Source organism: Mus pahari, chromosome 7 (assembly GCF_900095145.1).
Source record: "Mus pahari chromosome 7, PAHARI_EIJ_v1.1, whole genome shotgun sequence".
Classification (NCBI taxonomy): domain Eukaryota; kingdom Metazoa; phylum Chordata; class Mammalia; order Rodentia; family Muridae; genus Mus; species Mus pahari.
In genome coordinates, this window is record NC_034596.1 from 35,751,814 (window position 1) to 35,756,693 (window position 4,880).

Consider the following 4,880-nt stretch of genomic DNA (forward strand, 5'->3'; position numbering starts at 1 on the left):
AGTTTTATCCTATAAAATGTGATCCTGGATGCTGACTGCATTCCTTATATGTATACAGATAAACCATAACAAAATATCTAAAAAAAAAAAAAAAAAAAAAGATTTTATGACATTGCCATACTGTGTGCTGTGGCTTGTACCTTGAGTCCTGTGCAATTGTACAGGTTGGATGGAATAGTAAACTCAAACTTTGGTGGGGACTGAAAGGTAACTAACATAGGCTTTGTACTTTTCTGTCTTATTTTTTGTTAAGTACTGCAAAGAAAGTTTTGTTTTGTTTTTTGCTCCCAAGTACTGTTAAAACAGTCACCCCTAAAGGAAAGTGACTGTCTTCTGAAGCAACATTGTTCCATATCTGACTCTTAGCCTTTTAATCACACATGTAAAATAACTGCATGGAATTCTGTTAGTTTTAGCAAAACAGTTTTTTGTTTGTTTTGTTTGTTTTTTGTTTTGTTTTTTGTTTGATACTTGATGGGCACAAGCTCACAGTCTCTGATTAAATACAAAATCCAAATCTCCATGAGGGAAAATTCTGTTGGCTTATGTTCTGTCAATAATCTATCTCTGAATGTCATCCTTGAGTAAAGAAGCAGACACATTATTAAGGACATTACTGATAAGAACAGCAAAGGACTGTCTTTAAGAGAGGGACAATGGAGACTGTTGGAGAGGTTAATATTCTTATTGAGTTAACAAATGTCATATTAATACATGAAACAGTCCCTGAATAAAAAAAAATGCATAGGCATATGTGCTAGCAAGCACACAGAAGCAATTTTGTATGTTAAAATATTGAGATTAATTTTTTACTTACCTAACTCTCTGTGCTATGTATGTTTGACTTTGACTTTACCACTTAATTCACACTGGAATCCTTATAAATATTTATGTTATTGTCTCTAATATTTCTCAAATCTTAAATTTTTTTCTTTGAACATCAACAACATAGACATCTGTCTGAGAGAGAGAAAGATGCACACAGAGAGACAGTGAAACAGGGGGAAGGGTGAGGGAGAGAGAGACAGAGGCGGGAAGGGGAGTGGGAGGGGAGGAAGAGAGGGAAAGAGAGTGGGAGAGAAAGCGAATTAACTTCTATTTAGGGTTATTTCCTTCTGAGCTTTCTACTTACTGGAATATATTACCAGTATATATAAGAAAACATCAGACAATCTGAACAATGTTTGACTGCTACTGTTAGTTCCTCTCCCATAAAACAAACTATTAACTTTATATATATATAGATATATATATATATATATATATATATATATATATATATATATATATATATATATATATTGTTGATTAATCTTTCAAGTCTATTAGCTTGGTTTCTCTGAAAGGAAAACCTAACTACATTTTGAGTAGTTTAAAGTTCTCCCTGCAGTGGGATAAGCAACACATGACTTTTTACAACTAAATTTATGTTTAAACAAATTATTAAATTGTGATGGTTTACAAGAAGACTTCAGAGATATTATTCCCCAGGGATCACCTAGGCTAGCTTAGATTGCCAGCAAATATGAATATTGTCCTTTGTTAATAATTTTACAAATTGTGGTAACAGCACAATTATATTAAATTGTTGAAGACTTCAACGACAATTACATGAAGATTGAGGACAAACCCTTGAGTGGTTTATAATCTCTTGTCCACTAGACTTCAATAAATACTGACAGATGCAACCTTGTAAAAGCTGATTTATCAAAAGATGTTTTCTAAGTCAAGATTTAAAATCTGCCTTGGAAAGTTTTCTAAGAGAATTTTGCAAGCCTAAAGTTCTCAAGCTACATTTTAGGACCATTAAGCCCATGATATGAGGTCATAATTCCTTCCTGATTCCACATCTGGGAAAATGTTTGGAGAGTAGGGAGAATCCTCCCTTTTTCTAGACATGAGTATGGGCTTAGGAAATGTTGGAAAATAGATATATTTTATCTTTCACATCCTTGTACCTCCTAATACTCCTTTCTCATCAGTGTAATTCTTTTTTATAAATATCTATTCATTTTAAGAACCTAAGCCTTTCTAGGTCACATTCTACTTAGTGAAAGATGACGTTTTAAGTCAGGCTTGAAAATTATCTTTTACATTATCCCTTTATCTTGACTGAAATTAATCATTTTTTTCTCTACATTAAAAGTAAGGATCAGTAGGAAAACACTGATAAAATAATATATTTTCTGTATAAAATTTTGTGGTTCTACGGGTATCCTAAGAAAAATCAGTCACTTACTAATTAAATAGTATGCTTTCAACTCTCTCGAGTTTTCATTTGTTGCCATTCTGTTTCTACTAGGTTTTCATTCTAGAACAGGCTATATTATGGGCCACCTGCTTCACTTCTAATCCCATTGTACTATTCAATTCATGACACGTTTGTTGATATTGCCATTGAATTCCATAGGAACTTTCCAATTCCTAAATTTTGTGATCACTATTTAGATCTTCCCAAAATTTCTCTGATGATTTTAACACAGCTGAATATCGACTCTTTCTGGAAGATCATTTTCTACTCATGGCATCCCCGCAATCAATGGTGAAATCATTTCTTTGGTTTAACTTTCACAGTCTTTTTGTCTTTGTTAATATTGAGGATTCACTTCTTGATGTCTTCAAATTTTTCTTTATAATATTGAAAATAATTGAAATATATCTGTTAGAGTGAGCTTTCTAGGAGTCATCAAGAAGTGCCTGTTCTCAAAGAGTGGTAAATTCTATAAGAAAAGGGGAGAAAGAGGACACCGTAGTACTGTCTAGTAATTGTCTTTGTACAGAGAAAGGTTTTTCAAGTTGTCCTTTAAAGTCTTCAGTAACTCGGAACTTTACGCATATCAAGACTAATGAACACAGAAGAAGAGAATTATGATAGTACCTACATGTTCATTGATCATTTCCTGCCACATTGTATGTACCCTATATTGTGATACAGAAATAACTACAAAGTACTATGCTTCATGTATTTCAGTGCTCTCAAATTCAGTATCAGGATGCATAGTAAGGCATTCCAGTTAATAAATTTATTGATTGAACAGAAAATTAAACAAAATATTTCAATAAATCATATTTATTAAAATAGAATGATTTGAAAATATTTTTCTGGTTATTTTCATTTGTCAAAAAGATATTAGTTCCTTGATTTTTTGTTTTTTAGTTGCTGCACGTAAAACCATAAAAATAAATTCATCTATTAGTTCCTTTAGGCAGTTGCAATAACAACAAATACTGGGGTCTTTGATCTTCCAATTTATGTTTGTGCACAGGTTCTTCTTATGAATAGTAAAATTATTAAATGTATTTTATTACTTATCATTTCAAATTGAAAGTGTGACTAAAGATAGACATATTTTTATTTTATTTTTATAGGCTATTTTATTTATTTACATTTCAAATGTTATTCCCTTTCCTGGTTGCCACTCTGCAAACCTCCTTTCCCATCGCCACTTCCCCTGCTTCTGTGAGGGTGCTCCACCCACACACCTACTTCCACCTCATTGCCCTAGCATTGCCCTACACTGGGGAATCTGAGCCTTCACAGGACCAAGGGCCTTCTCTTCCTCTGATGCCAGATAAATTCATCCTCTGAAACATATGCTGCTGGAGCCATGGGTCCCTCCATGTATACTATTTGGTTGGTGTTAGTCCCTGGGAGCTCTAAGGGATCTGATTGGTTGATATTGTTGTTATTTCTATGGGGTTGTTAACCCATTCAGTTCCTTCAGTCCTTCCCGTAACTCCTCCATTTGGGTCCTCATGCTTAGTCCAATGGTTGGCTGCAAGCATCCATATCTATGTTGGTGAGACTCTAGCAGAGCCTTTCAGGAGACAGCTATTATCAGGCTCCTGTCATCAAAGCACTTCTTGGCATCAACAGTATTGTCTGGGTTTGGTGTTTGCAGATAGAATGGATCCCCAGGTGGAGTAGTCTCTGGATAGCCATTCCTTCAGTCTCTGCTCCATTATTTGTCCCTGTGTTTCCTTTAGGCAGGAGCAATTCTGGGTTAAAATTTTGGGTGGTCCTATCCCTCAGCACGGGGGCAGTGCCTAACCTTTGGATATGGTCTTTACAGGTTCTCCCATTCCTTTGTTGGGTATTTCAGCTAATGTTACCCTTGTTGGGTCCTAGGAGCATCTTGCATTCCTGGCATCTGGAAGTTTCTGGTGTCTATCCCCAGTTCCCCATCCCCCATTGCTACACACCTCTGTTCAATTTCCTGGCATTCTGTACATCTCCCCTGTCTTCTCTCAACCTTATCCTGCCCTCCTTTTCCCCCTCCCTCTCCTTTCTTCCTTCAATGTCCCTCCCATTCTCAACTATCCAAAATTATTTTGTTCCTCCTTCTAAGTAGTACTGAAGCATCCACACTTTGGTCTTCATTCTCAAGCTTCATATATTCTGTGTGTTTTTTTGTGGGTATTTCGAACTTTTTGCCTAATATGCACTTACCAGTGAGTACATACCATGTGTGTTCTTTTGTGACTAGGTTACCTCACTCTGAATATTTTCTAGATCCATCCATTTGCCTGCAATTTTCATGAAGTCATGGTTTTTAATAGCTAAGTGGTACTCTACTGTGTTAATGTACCATATTTTCTGTATCCATTCCTCTATTAAGAAAAATTCCTGAATAGAACTTTAAAGGCTTGTGCTGTAAGATTGAGAACTGACAATTGGGACTTCATAAAATTGCAAAGCTTCTGTAAGGCAAAAGACACTGTCAATAAGACAAAAAGGCCACCAACAGCTTGGGAAAGAATCTTTACCAATCCTAAATCATATAGGGGACTAATATCCATTATATATAAAGAATTCAAGAAGATGGACTGTAGAAAACCAAATAACCCCATTAAAAAATGGGGCACAGAACTAAACAAAG

The 4,880-nt window shown here is 35.2% G+C and overlaps 1 protein-coding gene across 1 annotated transcript in view; it reads left to right on the forward strand.

The window, feature by feature from the left end:
* Agmo (alkylglycerol monooxygenase) overlaps positions 1 to 4,880 on the forward strand; it is a 304,766-nt gene that overhangs the window by 243,448 nt on the left and 56,438 nt on the right. The gene's annotated exons all lie outside the window — the stretch shown is intronic.